The 27,736-nt window shown below is 41.5% G+C and overlaps 1 protein-coding gene across 2 annotated transcripts in view; it reads right to left on the bottom strand.

Moving 5' to 3' along the window:
• CARD11 (caspase recruitment domain family member 11) overlaps nt 1-27,736 on the bottom strand; it is a 2,459,919-nt gene that overhangs the window by 1,088,701 nt on the left and 1,343,482 nt on the right. The window lies entirely within an intron of this gene.

The raw sequence follows: 27,736 nt of genomic DNA, 5'->3' as shown, positions 1-27,736 counted from the left end.
TTTGTACAATGGTAATATGTGCAGTAAGGCATAGAGGTTAGCACTGGGTTTGTACAATGGTAATATGTGCAGTAAGGCATAGAGGTTAGCACTGGGTTTGTACAATGGTAATATGTGCAGTAAGGCATAGAGGTTAGCACTGGGTTTGTACAATGGTAATATGTGCAGTAAGGCATAGAGGTTAGCACTGGGTTTGTACAATGGTAATATGTGCAGTAAGGCATAGAGGTTAGCACTGGGTTTGTACAATGGTAATATGTGCAGTAAGGCATAGAGGTTAGCACTGGGTTTGTACAATGGTAATATGTGCAGTAAGGCATAGAGGTTAGCACTGGGTTTGTACAATGGTAATATGTGCAGTAAGGCATAGAGGTTAGCACTGGGTTTGTACAATGGTAATATGTGCAGTAAGGCATAGAGGTTAGCACTGGGTTTGTACAATGGTAATATGTGCAGTAAGGCATAGAGGTTAGCACTGGGTTTGTACAATGGTAATATGTGCAGTAAGGCATAGAGGTTAGCACTGGGTTTGTACAATGGTAATATGTGCAGTAAGGCATAGAGGTTAGCACTGGGTTTGTACAATGGTAATATGTGCAGTAAGGCATAGAGGTTAGCACTGGGTTTGTACAATGGTAATATGTGCAGTAAGGCATAGAGGTTAGCACTGGGTTTGTACAATGGTAATATGTGCAGTAAGGCATAGAGGTTAGCACTGGGTTTGTACAATGGTAATATGTGCAGTAAGGCATAGAGGTTAGCACTGGGTTTGTACAATGGTAATATGTGCAGTAAGGCATAGAGGTTAGCACTGGGTTTGTACAATGGTAATATGTGCAGTAAGGCATAGAGGTTAGCACTGGGTTTGTACAATGGTAATATGTGCAGTAAGGCATAGAGGTTAGCACTGGGTTTGTACAATGGTAATATGTGCAGTAAGGCATAGAGGTTAGCACTGGGTTTGTACAATGGTAATATGTGCAGTAAGGCATAGAGGTTAGCACTGGGTTTGTACAATGGTAATATGTGCAGTAAGGCATAGAGGTTAGCACTGGGTTTGTACAATGGTAATATGTGCAGTAAGGCATAGAGGTTAGCACTGGGTTTGTACAATGGTAATATGTGCAGTAAGGCATAGAGGTTAGCACTGGGTTTGTACAATGGTAATATGTGCAGTAAGGCATAGAGGTTAGCACTGGGTTTGTACAATGGTAATATGTGCAGTAAGGCATAGAGGTTAGCACTGGGTTTGTACAATGGTAATATGTGCAGTAAGGCATAGAGGTTAGCACTGGGTTTGTACAATGGTAATATGTGCAGTAAGGCATAGAGGTTAGCACTGGGTTTGTACAATGGTAATATGTGCAGTAAGGCATAGAGGTTAGCACTGGGTTTGTACAATGGTAATATGTGCAGTAAGGCATAGAGGTTAGCACTGGGTTTGTACAATGGTAATATGTGCAGTAAGGCATAGAGGTTAGCACTGGGTTTGTACAATGGTAATATGTGCAGTAAGGCATAGAGGTTAGCACTGGGTTTGTACAATGGTAATATGTGCAGTAAGGCATAGAGGTTAGCACTGGGTTTGTACAATGGTAATATGTGCAGTAAGGCATAGAGGTTAGCACTGGGTTTGTACAATGGTAATATGTGCAGTAAGGCATAGAGGTTAGCACTGGGTTTGTACAATGGTAATATGTGCAGTAAGGCATAGAGGTTAGCACTGGGTTTGTACAATGGTAATATGTGCAGTAAGGCATAGAGGTTAGCACTGGGTTTGTACAATGGTAATATGTGCAGTAAGGCATAGAGGTTAGCACTGGGTTTGTACAATGGTAATATGTGCAGTAAGGCATAGAGGTTAGCACTGGGTTTGTACAATGGTAATATGTGCAGTAAGGCATAGAGGTTAGCACTGGGTTTGTACAATGGTAATATGTGCAGTAAGGCATAGAGGTTAGCACTGGGTTTGTACAATGGTAATATGTGCAGTAAGGCATAGAGGTTAGCACTGGGTTTGTACAATGGTAATATGTGCAGTAAGGCATAGAGGTTAGCACTGGGTTTGTACAATGGTAATATGTGCAGTAAGGCATAGAGGTTAGCACTGGGTTTGTACAATGGTAATATGTGCAGTAAGGCATAGAGGTTAGCACTGGGTTTGTACAATGGTAATATGTGCAGTAAGGCATAGAGGTTAGCACTGGGTTTGTACAATGGTAATATGTGCAGTAAGGCATAGAGGTTAGCACTGGGTTTGTACAATGGTAATATGTGCAGTAAGGCATAGAGGTTAGCACTGGGTTTGTACAATGGTAATATGTGCAGTAAGGCATAGAGGTTAGCACTGGGTTTGTACAATGGTAATATGTGCAGTAAGGCATAGAGGTTAGCACTGGGTTTGTACAATGGTAATATGTGCAGTAAGGCATAGAGGTTAGCACTGGGTTTGTACAATGGTAATATGTGCAGTAAGGCATAGAGGTTAGCACTGGGTTTGTACAATGGTAATATGTGCAGTAAGGCATAGAGGTTAGCACTGGGTTTGTACAATGGTAATATGTGCAGTAAGGCATAGAGGTTAGCACTGGGTTTGTACAATGGTAATATGTGCAGTAAGGCATAGAGGTTAGCACTGGGTTTGTACAATGGTAATATGTGCAGTAAGGCATAGAGGTTAGCACTGGGTTTGTACAATGGTAATATGTGCAGTAAGGCATAGAGGTTAGCACTGGGTTTGTACAATGGTAATATGTGCAGTAAGGCATAGAGGTTAGCACTGGGTTTGTACAATGGTAATATGTGCAGTAAGGCATAGAGGTTAGCACTGGGTTTGTACAATGGTAATATGTGCAGTAAGGCATAGAGGTTAGCACTGGGTTTGTACAATGGTAATATGTGCAGTAAGGCATAGAGGTTAGCACTGGGTTTGTACAATGGTAATATGTGCAGTAAGGCATAGAGGTTAGCACTGGGTTTGTACAATGGTAATATGTGCAGTAAGGCATAGAGGTTAGCACTGGGTTTGTACAATGGTAATATGTGCAGTAAGGCATAGAGGTTAGCACTGGGTTTGTACAATGGTAATATGTGCAGTAAGGCATAGAGGTTAGCACTGGGTTTGTACAATGGTAATATGTGCAGTAAGGCATAGAGGTTAGCACTGGGTTTGTACAATGGTAATATGTGCAGTAAGGCATAGAGGTTAGCACTGGGTTTGTACAATGGTAATATGTGCAGTAAGGCATAGAGGTTAGCACTGGGTTTGTACAATGGTAATATGTGCAGTAAGGCATAGAGGTTAGCACTGGGTTTGTACAATGGTAATATGTGCAGTAAGGCATAGAGGTTAGCACTGGGTTTGTACAATGGTAATATGTGCAGTAAGGCATAGAGGTTAGCACTGGGTTTGTACAATGGTAATATGTGCAGTAAGGCATAGAGGTTAGCACTGGGTTTGTACAATGGTAATATGTGCAGTAAGGCATAGAGGTTAGCACTGGGTTTGTACAATGGTAATATGTGCAGTAAGGCATAGAGGTTAGCACTGGGTTTGTACAATGGTAATATGTGCAGTAAGGCATAGAGGTTAGCACTGGGTTTGTACAATGGTAATATGTGCAGTAAGGCATAGAGGTTAGCACTGGGTTTGTACAATGGTAATATGTGCAGTAAGGCATAGAGGTTAGCACTGGGTTTGTACAATGGTAATATGTGCAGTAAGGCATAGAGGTTAGCACTGGGTTTGTACAATGGTAATATGTGCAGTAAGGCATAGAGGTTAGCACTGGGTTTGTACAATGGTAATATGTGCAGTAAGGCATAGAGGTTAGCACTGGGTTTGTACAATGGTAATATGTGCAGTAAGGCATAGAGGTTAGCACTGGGTTTGTACAATGGTAATATGTGCAGTAAGGCATAGAGGTTAGCACTGGGTTTGTACAATGGTAATATGTGCAGTAAGGCATAGAGGTTAGCACTGGGTTTGTACAATGGTAATATGTGCAGTAAGGCATAGAGGTTAGCACTGGGTTTGTACAATGGTAATATGTGCAGTAAGGCATAGAGGTTAGCACTGGGTTTGTACAATGGTAATATGTGCAGTAAGGCATAGAGGTTAGCACTGGGTTTGTACAATGGTAATATGTGCAGTAAGGCATAGAGGTTAGCACTGGGTTTGTACAATGGTAATATGTGCAGTAAGGCATAGAGGTTAGCACTGGGTTTGTACAATGGTAATATGTGCAGTAAGGCATAGAGGTTAGCACTGGGTTTGTACAATGGTAATATGTGCAGTAAGGCATAGAGGTTAGCACTGGGTTTGTACAATGGTAATATGTGCAGTAAGGCATAGAGGTTAGCACTGGGTTTGTACAATGGTAATATGTGCAGTAAGGCATAGAGGTTAGCACTGGGTTTGTACAATGGTAATATGTGCAGTAAGGCATAGAGGTTAGCACTGGGTTTGTACAATGGTAATATGTGCAGTAAGGCATAGAGGTTAGCACTGGGTTTGTACAATGGTAATATGTGCAGTAAGGCATAGAGGTTAGCACTGGGTTTGTACAATGGTAATATGTGCAGTAAGGCATAGAGGTTAGCACTGGGTTTGTACAATGGTAATATGTGCAGTAAGGCATAGAGGTTAGCACTGGGTTTGTACAATGGTAATATGTGCAGTAAGGCATAGAGGTTAGCACTGGGTTTGTACAATGGTAATATGTGCAGTAAGGCATAGAGGTTAGCACTGGGTTTGTACAATGGTAATATGTGCAGTAAGGCATAGAGGTTAGCACTGGGTTTGTACAATGGTAATATGTGCAGTAAGGCATAGAGGTTAGCACTGGGTTTGTACAATGGTAATATGTGCAGTAAGGCATAGAGGTTAGCACTGGGTTTGTACAATGGTAATATGTGCAGTAAGGCATAGAGGTTAGCACTGGGTTTGTACAATGGTAATATGTGCAGTAAGGCATAGAGGTTAGCACTGGGTTTGTACAATGGTAATATGTGCAGTAAGGCATAGAGGTTAGCACTGGGTTTGTACAATGGTAATATGTGCAGTAAGGCATAGAGGTTAGCACTGGGTTTGTACAATGGTAATATGTGCAGTAAGGCATAGAGGTTAGCACTGGGTTTGTACAATGGTAATATGTGCAGTAAGGCATAGAGGTTAGCACTGGGTTTGTACAATGGTAATATGTGCAGTAAGGCATAGAGGTTAGCACTGGGTTTGTACAATGGTAATATGTGCAGTAAGGCATAGAGGTTAGCACTGGGTTTGTACAATGGTAATATGTGCAGTAAGGCATAGAGGTTAGCACTGGGTTTGTACAATGGTAATATGTGCAGTAAGGCATAGAGGTTAGCACTGGGTTTGTACAATGGTAATATGTGCAGTAAGGCATAGAGGTTAGCACTGGGTTTGTACAATGGTAATATGTGCAGTAAGGCATAGAGGTTAGCACTGGGTTTGTACAATGGTAATATGTGCAGTAAGGCATAGAGGTTAGCACTGGGTTTGTACAATGGTAATATGTGCAGTAAGGCATAGAGGTTAGCACTGGGTTTGTACAATGGTAATATGTGCAGTAAGGCATAGAGGTTAGCACTGGGTTTGTACAATGGTAATATGTGCAGTAAGGCATAGAGGTTAGCACTGGGTTTGTACAATGGTAATATGTGCAGTAAGGCATAGAGGTTAGCACTGGGTTTGTACAATGGTAATATGTGCAGTAAGGCATAGAGGTTAGCACTGGGTTTGTACAATGGTAATATGTGCAGTAAGGCATAGAGGTTAGCACTGGGTTTGTACAATGGTAATATGTGCAGTAAGGCATAGAGGTTAGCACTGGGTTTGTACAATGGTAATATGTGCAGTAAGGCATAGAGGTTAGCACTGGGTTTGTACAATGGTAATATGTGCAGTAAGGCATAGAGGTTAGCACTGGGTTTGTACAATGGTAATATGTGCAGTAAGGCATAGAGGTTAGCACTGGGTTTGTACAATGGTAATATGTGCAGTAAGGCATAGAGGTTAGCACTGGGTTTGTACAATGGTAATATGTGCAGTAAGGCATAGAGGTTAGCACTGGGTTTGTACAATGGTAATATGTGCAGTAAGGCATAGAGGTTAGCACTGGGTTTGTACAATGGTAATATGTGCAGTAAGGCATAGAGGTTAGCACTGGGTTTGTACAATGGTAATATGTGCAGTAAGGCATAGAGGTTAGCACTGGGTTTGTACAATGGTAATATGTGCAGTAAGGCATAGAGGTTAGCACTGGGTTTGTACAATGGTAATATGTGCAGTAAGGCATAGAGGTTAGCACTGGGTTTGTACAATGGTAATATGTGCAGTAAGGCATAGAGGTTAGCACTGGGTTTGTACAATGGTAATATGTGCAGTAAGGCATAGAGGTTAGCACTGGGTTTGTACAATGGTAATATGTGCAGTAAGGCATAGAGGTTAGCACTGGGTTTGTACAATGGTAATATGTGCAGTAAGGCATAGAGGTTAGCACTGGGTTTGTACAATGGTAATATGTGCAGTAAGGCATAGAGGTTAGCACTGGGTTTGTACAATGGTAATATGTGCAGTAAGGCATAGAGGTTAGCACTGGGTTTGTACAATGGTAATATGTGCAGTAAGGCATAGAGGTTAGCACTGGGTTTGTACAATGGTAATATGTGCAGTAAGGCATAGAGGTTAGCACTGGGTTTGTACAATGGTAATATGTGCAGTAAGGCATAGAGGTTAGCACTGGGTTTGTACAATGGTAATATGTGCAGTAAGGCATAGAGGTTAGCACTGGGTTTGTACAATGGTAATATGTGCAGTAAGGCATAGAGGTTAGCACTGGGTTTGTACAATGGTAATATGTGCAGTAAGGCATAGAGGTTAGCACTGGGTTTGTACAATGGTAATATGTGCAGTAAGGCATAGAGGTTAGCACTGGGTTTGTACAATGGTAATATGTGCAGTAAGGCATAGAGGTTAGCACTGGGTTTGTACAATGGTAATATGTGCAGTAAGGCATAGAGGTTAGCACTGGGTTTGTACAATGGTAATATGTGCAGTAAGGCATAGAGGTTAGCACTGGGTTTGTACAATGGTAATATGTGCAGTAAGGCATAGAGGTTAGCACTGGGTTTGTACAATGGTAATATGTGCAGTAAGGCATAGAGGTTAGCACTGGGTTTGTACAATGGTAATATGTGCAGTAAGGCATAGAGGTTAGCACTGGGTTTGTACAATGGTAATATGTGCAGTAAGGCATAGAGGTTAGCACTGGGTTTGTACAATGGTAATATGTGCAGTAAGGCATAGAGGTTAGCACTGGGTTTGTACAATGGTAATATGTGCAGTAAGGCATAGAGGTTAGCACTGGGTTTGTACAATGGTAATATGTGCAGTAAGGCATAGAGGTTAGCACTGGGTTTGTACAATGGTAATATGTGCAGTAAGGCATAGAGGTTAGCACTGGGTTTGTACAATGGTAATATGTGCAGTAAGGCATAGAGGTTAGCACTGGGTTTGTACAATGGTAATATGTGCAGTAAGGCATAGAGGTTAGCACTGGGTTTGTACAATGGTAATATGTGCAGTAAGGCATAGAGGTTAGCACTGGGTTTGTACAATGGTAATATGTGCAGTAAGGCATAGAGGTTAGCACTGGGTTTGTACAATGGTAATATGTGCAGTAAGGCATAGAGGTTAGCACTGGGTTTGTACAATGGTAATATGTGCAGTAAGGCATAGAGGTTAGCACTGGGTTTGTACAATGGTAATATGTGCAGTAAGGCATAGAGGTTAGCACTGGGTTTGTACAATGGTAATATGTGCAGTAAGGCATAGAGGTTAGCACTGGGTTTGTACAATGGTAATATGTGCAGTAAGGCATAGAGGTTAGCACTGGGTTTGTACAATGGTAATATGTGCAGTAAGGCATAGAGGTTAGCACTGGGTTTGTACAATGGTAATATGTGCAGTAAGGCATAGAGGTTAGCACTGGGTTTGTACAATGGTAATATGTGCAGTAAGGCATAGAGGTTAGCACTGGGTTTGTACAATGGTAATATGTGCAGTAAGGCATAGAGGTTAGCACTGGGTTTGTACAATGGTAATATGTGCAGTAAGGCATAGAGGTTAGCACTGGGTTTGTACAATGGTAATATGTGCAGTAAGGCATAGAGGTTAGCACTGGGTTTGTACAATGGTAATATGTGCAGTAAGGCATAGAGGTTAGCACTGGGTTTGTACAATGGTAATATGTGCAGTAAGGCATAGAGGTTAGCACTGGGTTTGTACAATGGTAATATGTGCAGTAAGGCATAGAGGTTAGCACTGGGTTTGTACAATGGTAATATGTGCAGTAAGGCATAGAGGTTAGCACTGGGTTTGTACAATGGTAATATGTGCAGTAAGGCATAGAGGTTAGCACTGGGTTTGTACAATGGTAATATGTGCAGTAAGGCATAGAGGTTAGCACTGGGTTTGTACAATGGTAATATGTGCAGTAAGGCATAGAGGTTAGCACTGGGTTTGTACAATGGTAATATGTGCAGTAAGGCATAGAGGTTAGCACTGGGTTTGTACAATGGTAATATGTGCAGTAAGGCATAGAGGTTAGCACTGGGTTTGTACAATGGTAATATGTGCAGTAAGGCATAGAGGTTAGCACTGGGTTTGTACAATGGTAATATGTGCAGTAAGGCATAGAGGTTAGCACTGGGTTTGTACAATGGTAATATGTGCAGTAAGGCATAGAGGTTAGCACTGGGTTTGTACAATGGTAATATGTGCAGTAAGGCATAGAGGTTAGCACTGGGTTTGTACAATGGTAATATGTGCAGTAAGGCATAGAGGTTAGCACTGGGTTTGTACAATGGTAATATGTGCAGTAAGGCATAGAGGTTAGCACTGGGTTTGTACAATGGTAATATGTGCAGTAAGGCATAGAGGTTAGCACTGGGTTTGTACAATGGTAATATGTGCAGTAAGGCATAGAGGTTAGCACTGGGTTTGTACAATGGTAATATGTGCAGTAAGGCATAGAGGTTAGCACTGGGTTTGTACAATGGTAATATGTGCAGTAAGGCATAGAGGTTAGCACTGGGTTTGTACAATGGTAATATGTGCAGTAAGGCATAGAGGTTAGCACTGGGTTTGTACAATGGTAATATGTGCAGTAAGGCATAGAGGTTAGCACTGGGTTTGTACAATGGTAATATGTGCAGTAAGGCATAGAGGTTAGCACTGGGTTTGTACAATGGTAATATGTGCAGTAAGGCATAGAGGTTAGCACTGGGTTTGTACAATGGTAATATGTGCAGTAAGGCATAGAGGTTAGCACTGGGTTTGTACAATGGTAATATGTGCAGTAAGGCATAGAGGTTAGCACTGGGTTTGTACAATGGTAATATGTGCAGTAAGGCATAGAGGTTAGCACTGGGTTTGTACAATGGTAATATGTGCAGTAAGGCATAGAGGTTAGCACTGGGTTTGTACAATGGTAATATGTGCAGTAAGGCATAGAGGTTAGCACTGGGTTTGTACAATGGTAATATGTGCAGTAAGGCATAGAGGTTAGCACTGGGTTTGTACAATGGTAATATGTGCAGTAAGGCATAGAGGTTAGCACTGGGTTTGTACAATGGTAATATGTGCAGTAAGGCATAGAGGTTAGCACTGGGTTTGTACAATGGTAATATGTGCAGTAAGGCATAGAGGTTAGCACTGGGTTTGTACAATGGTAATATGTGCAGTAAGGCATAGAGGTTAGCACTGGGTTTGTACAATGGTAATATGTGCAGTAAGGCATAGAGGTTAGCACTGGGTTTGTACAATGGTAATATGTGCAGTAAGGCATAGAGGTTAGCACTGGGTTTGTACAATGGTAATATGTGCAGTAAGGCATAGAGGTTAGCACTGGGTTTGTACAATGGTAATATGTGCAGTAAGGCATAGAGGTTAGCACTGGGTTTGTACAATGGTAATATGTGCAGTAAGGCATAGAGGTTAGCACTGGGTTTGTACAATGGTAATATGTGCAGTAAGGCATAGAGGTTAGCACTGGGTTTGTACAATGGTAATATGTGCAGTAAGGCATAGAGGTTAGCACTGGGTTTGTACAATGGTAATATGTGCAGTAAGGCATAGAGGTTAGCACTGGGTTTGTACAATGGTAATATGTGCAGTAAGGCATAGAGGTTAGCACTGGGTTTGTACAATGGTAATATGTGCAGTAAGGCATAGAGGTTAGCACTGGGTTTGTACAATGGTAATATGTGCAGTAAGGCATAGAGGTTAGCACTGGGTTTGTACAATGGTAATATGTGCAGTAAGGCATAGAGGTTAGCACTGGGTTTGTACAATGGTAATATGTGCAGTAAGGCATAGAGGTTAGCACTGGGTTTGTACAATGGTAATATGTGCAGTAAGGCATAGAGGTTAGCACTGGGTTTGTACAATGGTAATATGTGCAGTAAGGCATAGAGGTTAGCACTGGGTTTGTACAATGGTAATATGTGCAGTAAGGCATAGAGGTTAGCACTGGGTTTGTACAATGGTAATATGTGCAGTAAGGCATAGAGGTTAGCACTGGGTTTGTACAATGGTAATATGTGCAGTAAGGCATAGAGGTTAGCACTGGGTTTGTACAATGGTAATATGTGCAGTAAGGCATAGAGGTTAGCACTGGGTTTGTACAATGGTAACATGTGCAGTAAGGCATAGAGGTTAGCACTGGGTTTGTACAATGGTAACATGTGCAGTAAGGCATAGAGGTTAGCACTGGGTTTGTACAATGGTAATATGTGCAGTAAGGCATAGAGGTTAGCACTGGGTTTGTACAATGGTAATATGTGCAGTAAGGCATAGAGGTTAGCACTGGGTTTGTACAATGGTAATATGTGCAGTAAGGCATAGAGGTTAGCACTGGGTTTGTACAATGGTAATATGTGCAGTAAGGCATAGAGGTTAGCACTGGGTTTGTACAATGGTAATATGTGCAGTAAGGCATAGAGGTTAGCACTGGGTTTGTACAATGGCAATATGTGCAGTAAGGCATAGAGGTTAGCACTGGGTTTGTACAATGGTAATATGTGCAGTAAGGCATAGAGGTTAGCACTGGGTTTGTACAATGGTAATATGTGCAGTAAGGCATAGAGGTTATCACTGGGTTTGTACAATGGTAATATGTGCAGTAAGGCATAGAGGTTAGCACTGGGTTTGTACAATGGTGATATGTGCAGTAAGGCATAGAGGTTAGCACTGGGTTTGTAAAGAAGACGCGTCTTAAACAGTGCAAAATGAAGGTACAGGGACTCATTACAGGTAAAGACAATAGATGAGAAAGGAAGTTAGTTGTGAAGTGATTTTACAAGCATTTTTTAGAATAAAAGGTATATAAGGAGAAGTGAAATGATGCCTAATAGGGAGACATGAGAGATGTATAGTAAGAAGGAAGATGTAACAGTGGATAGTAAGCACAAGATCGGCAAGGTCAAGTATAAAGAGATAGATGGGTAGTCTGGTTTGGTGCAGGTGCATAGCCAGTATGATTTGAGGTCAAGTTTAAGTCTATTTTTGAAGAGTGATAAAGTGAGGAGAGGTCATTAGGGAGAAGATTCCAGGATTTACCTACAGTATAAGAGAAGAGAGAATCCCCAGCCCTGTTATTAGATTTGGAGGTGTGTACAAGAAGTTTATGTGAGGAGTGTAGAGACTTCAGATTTTTATAGGGGGTAATGAGGCTAGATAAACTAGGAGTATTAGAAGGTTTGTAAAGAATGTTATGGGAAATGGTTAGTTGGTGAAATTTAATCAGGTGTTGTAGTTCTAACCATCCTAGCTGATTTAGATTTATACAACTGTGTGTTCTAAATGGGTTTCCTGTTGCAAATCTTGCAATGTTATTATAGGATGATTCCAATTTGCTGAAGACAGTCTTGGATTGATTAGTAAAAATAGGAGAAGCGTAAAGGAGTGTAGAGATCAAATGAGTGTGAGCTTTAGTAATTTTGGCAGTAGGAGAAATGAAGGGTTTAATCCTATAGAGAGTGCTGAGTTTTTGTTCACAGTCTTTATAGTATTGTTGATATGGATGTCGAAGTTCATATTATTGTTGATGGTGACACCAAGAAGTTTAGTGGTAAAGTCTGGAGATATTATGGTACCATTGGTGGATGTCACAGAGAAATGAAGAGGAGAGAACTTTTGGGTAGGAGTGAAGAGGAGGAGTTTGGTTTTCTTTGGATTCAGAAGAAGGCAATGCTGAGTGAACCATTGTTCTACTATGTTTAATACCTTCTGAGTGAGAGAGTGAAGGTCTTGGGAGGATGTGGCTGAGCATATTAGTGTGGAGTCATCAGCATATTGTATGCAAGTGGCTTGGGGGATAGCTAGATGAAGGTCATTTATAAATATGGAGAAGAGAAGAGGTCCTAGTATGGACCTCTGGGGGACGCCTATGGTAATGGGTAGATGGGTGGATAGAGTGTTATGCCATAGTACTGCTTGCTGCCGTTTGTCAAGGTAGGACTGGAACCATTTTAAGGAAAGTGGGTCTAACGACAGAGATTTTAGTATGTTTATGAGAATCTGGTGGTTTACCATGTCAAATACTTTAGACAGGTCACTAAATAGAGCAGAAGAAAGATTATTTAAGTTTTGTTGTTTGTTGATGTAATCAGTAAAGGAAAGAAGGGCAGTGGTAGTGCTGTGTGAGGGTCTGAAACCATGTTGACCGTTGGAAAGTAAATTGTTTTCAGTTAAGTGGTGGAGTAATTGCCTGTGGATACATTTCTTCATAATCTTAGCTAATGGAGAGAGTAGGGCAATAGGGCGATAGCTTGATAGCTCAATGGAGTGTCCTCCTTTATGCAGGGGGATAACATGGGAGACTTTCCATAAGGTGGGGATGTGACCTTCGCTTATTGTTCTATTTATCAATATGGAAATAGGGTAGGCAATAGCATTGGAGGATAACTGTCAAAATTCAGAAGGCAGTTGGTCTGCTGAAGCAGAGCATGGTTTCAGTGTATTCAAAAGGTTTTGAATAAGTTTGGTTGGGACTGGTTGGAACTGAAAATGAGGGGGTGAGGTTGAGGTGTAAGAAGGTAATGTGAATGTATTAGGTGATAGTTGACTAGCTAATGTTTGTATAGCATCTGTAAAGAAGGTGTTGAAGGTATTAGCTGTATGGATAGGGTTTTTTTGGTCTGTATTTTGGGAGTTAGCTGTAGTGGATTGACCTGGGTGGAGTAACTGCTTAATGCTGGCCCAGAATTTGTGTGGTTTGTTGTGATTAGCTTGTCAAAATTGTAAGTAATATTTTTTTTATCATTAAGTATGTCCTTCTTAGTGTCATTTCTAAGTTGTCTATAGGTTTGTTGATCAACAGGGTTTTTGGTCATTCTCCATTTGGCCCAATATTTATTGAGATATTTTTTTTTTTTGGATTCACTCACTGGATTGGGGAGGAGTTGATAAATTCTAATAGGTCTGGTTGGTTGGAGAGCATGATGATTGAGAAAAAGGAAGGTAGAATTAAAAGAAAAATTAATTCTCATCTAAAGGGAGGTGTCTTAAGGGAACTCAGGTGCATGCTCTTAGTTCCATTTGGAATAAATCAGGGTTAAATTTCTTTTTGGCTCTAATATGTCTGATAGAGGTTAGAATGGGAGTGTTGGCTTTATGCCTGATGAAATAGGTAAGTGAGTGGTCACTTATATCATCAGGGAGGGTTCCAGAATTATAGCAGTGAATATGATTGTTTATAAGAATCCAGTCTAATATGCTTGCTTTCTTGTTAGCTTTATTTATTCTGGTGCGTGAGATAATGGTTTGAGAAAAACATGTAGGTTAATGTGGGAGGTAGGAAGGCTGGTACAATAGGAATTCCAATCCAAGTTTATATCGCCTAGGATTATGGTTTCTTGAAGCAGGTGTTGGGATAGCCAGGAAAGGATATTTTCCATGGTGGCTATGTTATTTCTAGGGGGCAGATAGATACAGATAATGTAGATTGATTTGGCATTGCTAAGTTCAAGTTTAGAGATGAGAATTTCAGTATGGGAATCTAGAGGTAGATTACAGTTGTATGTGGTTAATTGTAATCCAGATCTGAATAAAATAGCAACCCATCCACCTTTCTTAGCTACTCTATAAATTCTTAGGATATTATATCCAGGTGGGATAATTTCATTAACCTTGATGCTAGGTTTTAGCCATGTTTCTGTTAGGTAGACAAAGTCAAAGGAGTATACTTGTAGGAGAGCATGGAGTTGAGTTAGTTTGTTAATGCTACATATATTTAGATGAGCTAGTAGGAGGGAGTTAGGTGGTTTAGCAAGGGGGTAATTGGTTGATTGATTATGGTTTTGGAGGGAGATAGAGGTTGCTATAGGGCCTCAATTAGGATGAATATCACCATCCTTTTATGAGAGGAGTTGTCCTAGATAGCTTAGGTTAGGGAGCTTGCTGTATGGAAATAACAGTCTCTTGAGATGTAGTGAATTATAATGAATGTGTAGTGTTCTATGATACATAGCAAGTAAGTAGCTGGGTGAGCATATTATGTTTGCATGGTTATGTAGGTATGGTAAGGGTTGAAAGTTAGTATGTTGGTTGGGGTAGTCAGTGTATGGATATATAGGGTGTTCATATGAGGAAAGTAAATAGGCAAAGGTTAAAAGTGGTAGTGATGCAAGAGTAAAGCAGAGTGGAATCTGAGAAGGGATGGTAGGATTAGCCATTGGGAAGGATTGCCTATTTGTTAGAAATATATTTAGAGATGGAAGTGTTTAAGCTGAGAGTATGTAGACATATGAGGGTGTGGTGAGTATGGAGTGGAGTGGTAAAAAGATGGGATGATAAGAGAAAAATTGGCCAATTGGAAATGTGTAGAGGTTAATGAGAAGAGGAAGTGGTGTGGTTAGAAAGTATAAGAGTAGGACCCCTGGGGGTGAGTGGGAATTGGGGGTAGGGGGAAGCGGAGTGAGCCTGCAGGGCGAACGGAGCAGGTAGAAACAAAGAGAAAGGAAGAAGGCAAGACTGAGAAGAAACAATCAGTCATTAGGTAAGTGAGATCAGAGATAAGGAAAGTAAGGAGGATGTAGCACTTGTTTGGTGTAATTGTTAGTAAGGTAAGAACAGAGAGGGTCAGAGAGATAGGAGGCTAGTGGCAGGGAACTAATGGGTCCTTAGGAGAGGGTTCAATATATGATAACTTAGGGGATAGGTGGATACTTAAGCAAGATAGGTATGTGCTGCCACCTAGTGTAGAAACAGTAGAAGACAAGAGCACTTAGAGCAGAGTAGGGAAAGGTAATAGGTACTGTAAGGGCCTAATAATGGGGTAAAAAGAAGTCCGCAGAAGGCTGCTAGCAGTGGAACGCAGGGGTAAATACAACATAGACTGGTTACAATAACTTGCCCTGGGATACATACACTTTAGGTCAATGTCATTGGACAAGCAAAGGAAGTTGAGAGAACAGTGGAGGATCCCTGCATAGAGCTTCTTTTTCTGTCTGGAAGCCAGGAATTTCAGGAATGGTGGGAGGCTTAGGTTAGGTTATGCACTGCAGACTAACTGTAAGAAAAAGGGACAAAATAAAGTGTTAGCAGGATCATTGTAAGGGGGTAGCAAGTTAAATGATTCAGGAAAGCATACTAAAATAGGTAGTGGACTGACCGAGAGGACAGTGTGAGCTGAGAGTAAGTGGGAGAGTCTAGGATGTGGAAGATGAGAGGAGGGTGAGTGAGAGTGCTAACATAGGGAGGACAGTGTGAGCTGAGGGTAAGTGGGAGAGTCTAGGATGTGGAAGATGAGAGGAGGGTGAGTGAGAGTGCTAACATAGGAATGCTAGGGAGGCTTAGGATACTAGATACTTTATGCAACAGATACACAGGAGTGAAACAGTCAACAAGTTAAATTCACGGAGCAGGAAAATTAATTAGCAGCAGACACTTTCAAAGTAGTGAAATAAGAAAAAATAGCATTAGTCTATTATGCTATATGAGCTGCAGGCATATACTAACATATAAGTATTGTATGTACAGTCTAATAAATTATGCACATTAGTATAAAAAAGCTAGGTAGTACTCAACACCAGTACATTTAATATACTTCTTGGCAGTAGGGCTTAGACTACACTGTATTCAGTTTTAGTAGGAGATACTGCGCATTAGCGTAAGCATTGTTAACAGTACTTTCCCTATTGTTGTACCCTTAACATGTGCAGACAGTTTGCTGGACTTGGCGGCAATTACTATTGCTCCTGTTTAAGCTAGGGTGCGGGTATATATAACCTTGTGTGCGCAGATCTAGTAAGGAGAGGGTGTATACATAACCTTGTGTATGCAGATGTAGTAAAGAGAGGGGGTGTAAACATAACCTTGTGTATGCAGATGTAATAAGGAGAGGGTGTACACATACCCTTGTGTATGCAGAAGTAGTAAGGAGAGGGTGTATAAATAACCTTGTGTACACCGACATAGTAAGGATAGGGTGTATACATAACCTTGTGTATGCAGATGTAGTAAAGAGAAGGTGTATACATAACCTTGTATATACATACGTAGTAAGGAGAGGGTGTAAACATCACTTGTGTATGCAGACAAAGTAAGGAGAGGGTGTATACATAACCTTGTGCATGCAGAAGTAGAAAGGAGAGCGTGGATACATAACCTTGTGTATGCAGACGTAGTAAGGAGAGGGTGGGCAAAGAATCTTATGTATGCAGACGTGGTAAGGAGAGGGTGCAGACATAACCTTTTCTATGCAGATGTAGTAAGGAGAGGGTGTATACATAACCTTGTGTATGCAGAGGTAGTAAGGAGCGGGTGTATACTTAACCTTGTGTATGCAAACGTATTAAGTAGAGGGTGCATACATAACCTTGTGTATGCAGATATAGAAGGGAAAGGGTGTATACATAACCTTGTGTATGCAGATGTGGTAAGGAGAGGGTGTATACAGAACCTTGTGTATGCAGACGTAGTAAGGAGAGGGTGTATACAAAACCTTGTGCACGCAAACATGCTAAGGAGAGGGTGGATAAAAAAACTTGTATACGTAGATGAAGTAAGGAGATGGTGGATACATAAAGTTGTGTACACAGACGTAGTAAGGAGAGGGTGGATACATAATGTTGTGTACACAGACGTAGTAAGGAGAGGGTGTATACATAAGCTTGTTGCAGACGTAGTAAGGAGTGGGTGTACATATAACTTTGTGTATGCAGACTTAGTAAAGAGAGGGTGTATACATAATCTTGTGCATGCAGACGAAGTAAGGAGAGGATGTATACATACCCTTATGTATGCAGATGTAGTAAGGAGAGGGTGTATACATAACTTTGTTGCAGACGTAGTAAGGAGAGGGTGTATACATAACCTTGTGTATGCAGATGTAGTAAGGAGAGGGTGTATACATAACCTTTTGTATGCAGATGTAGTAAGGAGAGGGTGTATACATAACCTTGTGTATGCAGACGTAGTAAGGAGAGGGTGTATACAAAACCTTGTGTACGCAGACGTGCTAAGGAAAGGGTGGATACATAACCTTGTTAACGCAGACATGGTAAGGAGAGGGTGGATACATAACCTTCTGTACTTTGATGCAGTAAGGACAAGGTGACTACATAACCTTGTGTATGCAGACGTAGTAAGGACAGGGAGTATACATAACCTTGTGTATGCAGAAGTAGCAAGGCGAGGGTGTATTCATAACCTCTGTATGCAGATGTAGTAAGCAGAGGGTGCATACATAACTTTGTCTATGCAGACATAGTAAGGAGAGGGTGTATACATAACCTTGTGTATGCAGATGTAGTAAGGAGAGGGTGTATACATACCCTTGTGTATTCAGACATAGTAAGGAGAGGGTGTATACATAACCTAATATACACAGACATAGTAAGGAGAAGGTGTATACATAACCTTGTGAATGCAGACGTAGTAAGGAGAGGGTGTATACATAACCTAATATACGCAGACATAGTAAGGAGAGGGTGTATACATAACCTTGTGTATGCAGACGTAGTAAGGAGAGGGTGTATACATAACCTTGTCTATGCAGATGAAGTAAGGAGAGGGTGTATACATAACCTTGTGTATACAGACATAGTAAGGAGAGGGTGTATACATAACCTTGTGTATGCAGACGTAGTAAGGAGAGGGTGTATACATAACCTAATATACGCAGACATAGTAAAAAGAGGGTGTATACATAACCTTGTGAATGCAGACGTAGTAAGGACAGGGTGTATAATATAACCTTGTGAATGCAGACGTAGTAAGGAGAGGGTGTATAATATAACCTTGTGTATGCAGACGTAGTAAGGAGAGGGTGTATATATAACCTTGTGTATGCAGACGTAGTAAGGAGATGGTGTATAAATAACCTTTTGTATGCAGACATAGTAAGGAGAGAATGTATACATAACCTTGTGTATGCAGACTTAGTAAAGAGAGGGGGTACACATAAACTTGTGTATGCAGACAAAGTAAGCGGAGGGTGTATTCATAACCTTGTGTATGCAGACGTAGTAAGGAGAGGGTGTATACATAACCTTGTGTATGCAGAAGTAGTAAGGACAGGGTGAATACATAACCTGGTGTACGCAGATGTAGTAAGGAGAGGGTAAATACATAACCTTGTGTATGCTGATGTAGTAAGGAGAGGGTGTATACATAACCTTGTGGATGCAGATGTAGTAAGGAGCTGATGTATACATAACCTTGTGTATGCAGACATAGTAAGGAGCAGGTGTATACATAACCTTGTGTACGCAGATGTAGTAAGACGAGGGTAGATACATAACCTTGTGTATGCAGACTTAGTAAGGACAGGGTGGATACATAACCTTGTGTATGCAGATGTACGGAAAGGATGCATACATAACCTTGTGAATGCATAAGTAGTAAGGAATGGGTGTAAACATAACCTTTTGACTGCAGACGTAGTAAGGAGAGGTTGTATACATAACCTTATGTATGCAGACGTAGGAAAGAGAGGGTGTATACATAATCTAGTGTATGCAGATGTAGTAAGGAGTAGGTGTATACATAACCTTGTGTATGCAGACGTAGTAAGGAGAGGGTGTATACATAACATTGTGTATGCAAATGTAGTAGGGAGAGGGTGTATACATAACCTTGTCTATGCAGACGAAGTAAGTAGAGGGTGTATACATACCCTTGTGTATGCGGACGTAGTAATGAGTGGGTGTATACATAACCTTGTGTATGCAGAAGTAGTAAGGACAGGGTGAATACATAACCTGGTGTACGCAGATGTAGTAAGGAGAGGGTGTATACATAACCTTGTGTATGCTGATGTAGTAAGGAGCTGGTGTATACATAACCTTGTGTATGCAGACGTAGTAAGGAGCTGGTGTATACATAACCTTGTGTATGCAGACGTAGTAAGGAGCTGGTGTATACATAACCATGTGTATGCAGACGTAGTAAGGAGTGGGTGTATACATAACCTTGTGTACGCAGATGTAGTAAGACGAGGGTGGATACATAACCTTGTGTATGCAGACTTAGTAAGGACAGGGTGGATACATAACCTTGTGTGTGCAGAAGTAGTAAGGAGAGGGTGCATACATAACCTTTTGTAAGCAGACATAGTAGGGAATGGGTGTAAACATAACCTTTTGACTGCAGACGTAGTAAGGAGAGGTTGTATACATAACCTTATGTATGCAGGCGTAGGAAACAGAGGGTGTATACATAATCTAGTGTATGCAGATGTAGTAAGGAGTAGGTGTATACATAACCTTGTGTATGCAGACGTAGTAAGGAGAGGGTGTATACATAACATTGTGTATGCAAATGTAGTAGGGAGAGGGTGTATACATAACCTTGTCTATGTAGACGAAGTAAGTAGAGGGTGTATACATACCCTTGTGTATGCAGACGTAGTAAGGAGAGGGTGTATACATAACCTAATATACGCAGACATAGTAAGGAGAGGGTGTATACATAATCTTGTGAATGCAGACATAGTAAGGAGAGGGTGTATAATATAACCTTGTGTATGCAGACGTAGTAATGAGTTGGTGTATACATAACCTTGTCTATGCAGAAGTAGTAAGGACAGGGTGAATACATAACCTGGTGTACGCAGATGTAGTAAGGAGAGGGTGTATACATAACCTTGTGTATGCAGACGTAGTAAGGAGAGGGTGTATACATAACCTTGTGTATGCAGACGTAGTAAGGAGAGGGTGTATACATAACCATGGATATGCAGATGTAGTAAGGAGGGGGTTGTATACATAACCTTGTGTATGCAGACGTAGTAAGGAGAGGGTGTATACATAACCTTGTGTATGCAGACGTAGTAAGGAGAGGGTGTATACATAACCTTGTGTACGCAGATGTAGTAAGACGAGGGTGGATACATAACCTTGTGTATGCAGACTTAGTAAGGACAGGGTGGATACATAACCTTGTGTGTGCAGAAGTAGTAAGGAGAGGGTGCATACATAACCTTATGTATGCAGACGTAGGAAAGAGAGGGTGTATACATAATCTTGTGTATGCAGATGTAGTAAGGAGAGAGTGTATACATAACCTTGTGTATGCAGACGTAGTAAGGAGAGGGTGTATACATAACCTTCTCTATGCAGAAGTAGCAAGGAGAGGGTGTACACATAACCTCTGTATGCAGACGTAGTAAGGAGAGGGTGTATACATAGCCTTGTGTATGCAGACGTAGTAAGCAGTGTGTGTATACATAACCTTGTTGCAGACGTTGTAAAGAGAGGGTGTATACATAACCTTGTGAATGCAGACGTAGTAAGAAGATGGTGTATACGTAACTTTGAGTATGCAGAAGTAGTAAGGAGAGGGTGTATACATAACCTTGTGTATGCAGACGTAGTAAGAAGAGAGTGTATACATAACCTTGTGTATGCAGAAGTAGTATGGAGAGGGTGTATACATAAACTTATGTATGCAGACGTAGTAAGGAGAGGGTGTATACATAACCTTGTTTATGCAGACGTAGTAAGGAAAGGGTGTATACATAACCTCGTGAATGCAGAAGTAGTAAGGAATGGGTGCATACATTACCTTGTGTATGCAGACAAAGTAAGGAGAGGGTGTATACATAACTTTGCGTATGCAGAAGTAGTAAGGAGAGGGCATGATCAAAACCTTGTCTATGCAGACGAAGTAAGGAGAGGGTGTATACATAACTTTGTGTATGCAGACGTAGTAAGGAGAGTGTGTATACATAACCTTGTGTACGCAGAAGTAGTAAGGAGAGGTTGTATGGCTCAGGCTCTGGATTGCATTGCATAAGTGGAAATTCCTTAACATTCTAAAAGCAGGATAAGTTATTTCTTACACTTATTTCTCTGAACTACACTTCTGAAATGCTTATAATTGTGCTATACATTTGATCTACATTTTGCACTGTTATCAAGCTTTTTTTACTGTTTCACTGCATTTATGTACTATTTTATACTGTTTTAACATTACTTAAGTGTAAACTGCTGCTTTTTCCTACTGAGGGTTGTATTTTTGGTTTGTGAGTGCTCTATCCGACCTTTTCTGTGCATTTTTGATAATTGTCTGTTTACAGTTAGAAGCATTCTCGAGTCTGCTCCTTGATCTGTTTAAAACTTTCATTTAGTGGCTACAGCTAGGAACTGTAATTTCCCACCCGCCCTCTCTAGTGTTGTGTGTTCTTATACTTGGTGGCTCTGCAGTTGCTCGGCCATACTGTATATTTGATCTGTGACACTCCTCCCAGTCTAATGTCATTAGATCACTCAATCTAATAGAGAACATTTGTGAAGGCCAACCCACTCAGATTCTTAACGTTGAATTAATATCTGTTCCAGTTTTCTCCATTTCCACTTTACTGGAAAAAAAAATTCTAAGCTTGCTTCCCCCCTTTCCTGTGGCAGGTCTTGCCCAGATACGGATTTGCTGTGTCCAGGACTGTTTGTGAGCTCTTAAGCCCCACCTCCACTTAACTGGGGTTAAACTATTCCTGGCGCCATAAAGTCTGTTCTTCAAAATTTCACTTGCAACTAGCCAGCTTTTTAGTTTTAGCACTCATCTGTTTCTTTGAGCTCAGCACTTGTTCAGAACTCATTGTAAGCACTAAATAAGATACAAATTACTACAGCACTCAACTTTCCTCACTTGTCTAGAGGAAGGCAGTTTTTAATACTTAATAAAAAGCACCTATTCAGGCATGTCTAAAGGTCAGCTCCCAGTGTTTTCTCCTGTCTACCTGATGAATCTGGGAATCTTGGGAGAATGCAGCAATTGCCTCATGTACACAGACAAGCCTCTCCTCCTACCACCCAACACTATGACCTCTGACAGATGCTCTTATATAACCAAACTGGAAGCAAAGCTCTCTTCACCAAAGACTGACCTAGACCTAGACAGTCAAGAGGAGAAGGTAAACACTTGCACCGCACCACACTTATCACACAGTCCCTCAAAACCTACACCACCAAAACACACACACAGACGCACAAAATACACACCTACATTCGTGGAGGCTCTCAGTACAAATCTACCCAAACAACAGAGACCTCCAAAGCAGAAATGCAAGCAACCTCCACTCCCCAACACAACCCAAATGACACATGGCCAACATACTCAGTGTGCCACTCAACTAAAGCCCATAAGGTATAACATACCCAACACTCTAGTCATAGGTGACTCTATAGTCAGGTACACTGATTTTCCACTCACCAGGCTAAACAAGGAAAGTGTTACTGTCAGCTGCCTGTCAGGTGCCAGGATCCACCACATAATGCACGTACTCAGGTCACTCCACAACAAGTACAAATATGACTATGTCATTGTCCATGTTGGTGTGAATGACCTGAGACGTACCTCCCTGGACTACATAAAAAGAGACATGGAGGAGCTTTCCGATCTTGTGGCCCAGGCAGGTATGACCCTAGCCCTGAGTAGCATCCTGCCATCACCCAGAATGATACCACAGAACAAGGACAAAATGATTGACTTTAACAATTGGCTAAGCTTCTGGTGTCATTCTAAGGGAATCCAGTATCTGTCTGCCTGGGATGACATGATCGACAGACCACACTGCTTTGCCAGAGATGACTTGCACCTGTCGACTTGGGATTCCGGATACTGGCAAAAGCTCTTGCCACCCCTATAGTGACTTTTTTAGGCAAGGTTCAAATGACAAATTCACCACCATAACAGGTACAAGCAAGCAAAATCTGAGGGTAATGCTACTCAATGCTAGGTCTAAACCTCAAAATGCACTCACTCGAGGCACTCCTTAAAATGGAGAACATTGACATCTGTGCCGTGACAGAGACTTGGTTCAAAGCTCCAGAGAGCACCCCTGCATTACCAGGCTATAATTCATACAACACCTTTCGGCCACCAAACCTGGAACGAAACACTAAAGGTGGTGGAGTGTCCATATCCATTAAGGATATCCACGCCTCCAAGTTGGTTGCTCAGCATAATGCATCCGAGATTATCCAAGTTCAACTAACTCTGGGCAAAACTGCAATCCAGATTGTAGCTTGCTACAGACCCCCACCATGCCCCAGGATTCCCACTCCTCTTTTCTTGATACACTGGAAAATATTAAGGTACAACCCAACACTCTAATAATGGGTGATTTCAACTACCCTACCATTAACTGGGAAAAGTATCATGTACCAACTCTTTTGCTCAACGTTTTCTGGAAATCATCAATTCCAACACCTTGGATCAACTTATCCACACCCCCACCAGGGGCAGCAATATCCTAGGCCTGGTCAACATCAACATGGGTGGCTGGTGTTCCACACCAGAGGTCAGATCCGACCACAAGCTAATCACTCTAGACATCCATATCCTGCTCCCACCCCCCCCCACCCCCATTAGGGAAACAACCATAGAAAATTTCTCCAAAGCCAGCTTCACGCTTCTTAAGACAGAAGTGGCAAACTTCACGAGACCCATGCAGATGGACAATAGAGGTATGACTGCTGAATCCTACACAAATGCACTTCATAAGCACTTACACGAGTGCATGGATCATGCTATCCCTAACAAAACCAAGATGCTATCCTCCAAAAAAAAGGAAGCCAATCTGGTGGTCTTCTGCCATAAACAAACTCTACAACAGAAGAAAGAAACTGTTGCAAAAAAGAGTAAAATCCCATGATTGGAGGAACTCCTTTGGTCAGCCTCAGTAAGAAGCTGAGATCCCTCATAAAATCCTCCAAAGCTAGTTATGAAAACAAAATTGCCACTGATTCTAATGACAACCACAAAGCATTCTATAGCTATGTCAAGAATCTCAATGGCAAAACTCGGATCTGCTCTGAGTTACAGCACAATGACACTAAATATACAGAACCAACTGATATTGCCAACATCCTGGCAGATAGGTTCATTGCTAAATTTACCCCCCTCTCACCCCCTAAAGGGCCCATCTTTATAACAGAAGAATGGAAAGTTCCTATAATCACGGCTGCACAGGTAAAAACCTCATTCTCCAAAGCCAAAAACACAGCATCCATGGGACCTGACAACATTCCAGACTGCCTTCTACATGAACTACAGAATGAACTGGTACCCCACATAAGTACCATGTTCAATCACAGCCACACCTCAGGCTTTGTGCCTACTGAATAGTGCACCGTGACAGTTATCCCACTCCACAAAGGGAGGGCCACAACAGACCTCGGGAACTACCGCCCCATTAGCCTGACGAGCCTAGTCTGCAAGGCCATGGAACGTATCATCATGGAACTCATAAACAAAGACATTGGAGATCTCCAAACTTTGGAACCCACACAGTTTGGGTTTGTAAAAGGCAGATCATGTCTCCTAAACCTGATAGACTTCTTTGAAATAGTCACCAAAGCCACAGATGAGGGTAAGGTGGTTCACACAGCATCTCACCAAGGCATTCAACACCATCCCCCACTCTGGAATTATAGATAAACTCACTAAACCAGGTATAAATCCCTATGTCACAAGATGGGTTGCCAACTGGCTTACTGACAGAACCCACACTGTGAAAGTAGCAGACTCCAAATCAGACTTCAGACCAGTGACAAGTGGAGTACCACAGGGTTCAGTTCTGGGTCCTCTCCTGTTTGGTATCTACTTCTCTGAAGTACAGGCTAACACAGAAGGTCTTTGGCTAACTAAATTTGTAAATGACTGCAAACTAGGAGCCATAATCGAAACTCCTAATAATGTGGAGATCCTACAAAAGGACCTCCTGAGACAGATGCCTGCTGTCAAGACATGGCCTCAAGCTCAATGCCAAAAAGTACATTGTCATCCCCTTTGGTAAAAACTCTGTACCCATGAACTACCACATAGGCAGTAGTCTACTTAACACCAAAAGTGTGATAAGAGACCTTGGGACACAGGTGGACAGTAGTCTCTCCTTTGATAATCACATCACCACAGTAGTCAGAAAATCCTTCTACATGGCACACCTCATTACAAAAGGTTTCTCATCCAGAAAAAAAGAGGTCATTGTTCCCCTCTACTCATCCCTCATTAGACCCATTATAGAGTACAACACCCCTTTTGGTATGTACCTCACAAGACATCTACAACAACTGGAAAGGCTGCAAAAATACCTCACAAAGAGGATTAATGGCCTCAAACAGAGGCCTTATGCAGACTGTCTCAAAAAACTCCAGCTTTACTCCGTCGGATATCGCCTACTCAGAGGCATCTGCCTAACATACAAAGCTATGTCAAACCCAGAGCTGTTGGACATGCTCCACTTAAAGAAATCCCAATCCCTCCAAGCTACACGCTCTAGGGACCTAAACCTTGTCACCACAATAAACAGAACATGCTGGAGGGATAGATTCCTGTCCCAGAGAATTCCCATACTCTGGAACAGACTACCTATCTTTGTCAAACAGAGCTCCTCATTTGCACTCTTCAAGAAAAAATCTTGATGATTGGATGGGTAATTAGAAATTCACCCCGGGGATCACTTCTTTGGTTCTGCTTGACAGGGGCACAGGAAAATAATTTTCATGAGTGGTGAAAGCCAGGGTACCTGTTTGGATAGGCTTGTACAGGCCGTAGGGCTAATAGCCTGGTACCTACCTATGAATCTATGAACCTTCTGCAAGCAGACGTAGTAAGAAGAGGGTGCATACATAACCTTGTGTATGCTGATTTAGTAAGGAGAGGGTTTATACATAACCTTGTTATGCAGACATAGTAAGGAGAGGGTGGACACATAACCTTGTGTATGCAGACGTAGTAAGGAGAGGGTGCATACATAACATTGTGAATGCAGACGTAGTAAGGAGAGTGTGCATACATAACCTTGTGAATGCAGACGTAGTAAGAAGAGGGTGTATACATAACCTCGTGTATGCAGATGCAGTAAGGAGAGGGAGTATATATAACCTTGTGTATGCAGACGAAGTAAGGAGAGGGTGTATACATATCCTTGTGCATGCAGAGGTAAAAGGGAGAGGGTGTATACATAAACTTGTGTATGCAGGCGTAGTAAGTAGAGGGTGTATACATAACCTTCGACACACAGACGTGGTAAGGAAAGGGTTGATATATAACCTTGTGTACAAAGACGTGGTAAGGAGAGGGTGTATGCATAACCTTATGTCTGCAGACGTAGTAAGGAGACGGGGATACATAAAGTTGTGTATGCAGATGTAGTAAGGAGAGGGTGGATACATAATGTTGTGTACGCAGAGGAAGTAAGGACAGGGTGTATACATAAGCTTGCTGCAGACGTAGTAAGGAGAGGGTGTATACATAACCTTGTTGCAGACGTAGTAAGGAAAGGATGTATACATAACTTTGTTGTAGATGTAGTAAAACGAGGGTGTATACATAACCTTGTATATGCAGATGAAGTACGGAGAGGGTATATACATAACCTTGTGTATGCAGACGTAGTGAGGAGTGGGTGTATACATAACCTTGTGTATGCAGACATAGTAAGGAGAGGTTATATACATAACCTTGTGTATGCAGACGTAGTAAGGAGAGGCTGTACACAGAACCTTGTGTATGTAGACGTAGTAAGGAGAGGGTGTATACATAACCTTGTGTATGGAGATGTAGTAAGAAGAGGGTGTACACATAACCGTGTGTACACAGATGTAGTATGGAGAGGGTGTTTACATAACCTTGTGTCCGCAGATGTAGTAAGGAGAGGGTGTATACATAACCTTGTGTATGCAGACGAAGTAAGGAGAAGGTGTATACATAACCTTGTGTATGCAGACGAAGTAAGAAGAGGGTGTATACATAACCTTGTGTATGCAGACATAGTAAGCAGAGGGTGTATACATAACCTTGTGTATGCAAACGGAGTAAGGAGAGGGTGTACACATAACCTTGTGTATGCAGACAAAGTAAGAAGAGGGTGTATACATAACCTTGTGTATGCAGACGTAGTAAGGAGATGGTGTATACATAACCTTGTGTATGCAGACGAAGTGAGGAGAGGGAGTATACATAACCTTTTGTATACAGGCGTAGGAAGGAGAGGGTATATACATAACCTCTGTATGCAGATTTAGTAAGGAGAGGGTATATACATAACCTTGTGTATGCAGGCGTAGTAAAAAGAGGGTGTATACATAACCTTGTGTATGCAGACGAAGTAAGGAGAGGGTGTATACATAACCTTGTGTATGCAAAAGTAGTAAGGAGTGGGTGTATACATAACTTTGTGAATGCAGACATAGTAAGAAGTGG

The sequence above is a fragment of the Protopterus annectens genome, chromosome 12.part0 (genome assembly GCF_019279795.1).
Source record: "Protopterus annectens isolate FY-2018-M chromosome 12.part0, PAN1.0, whole genome shotgun sequence".
Lineage (NCBI taxonomy): Eukaryota > Metazoa > Chordata > Ceratodontiformes > Protopteridae > Protopterus > Protopterus annectens.
This window is presented reverse-complemented; position numbering and strand designations above follow the sequence as displayed.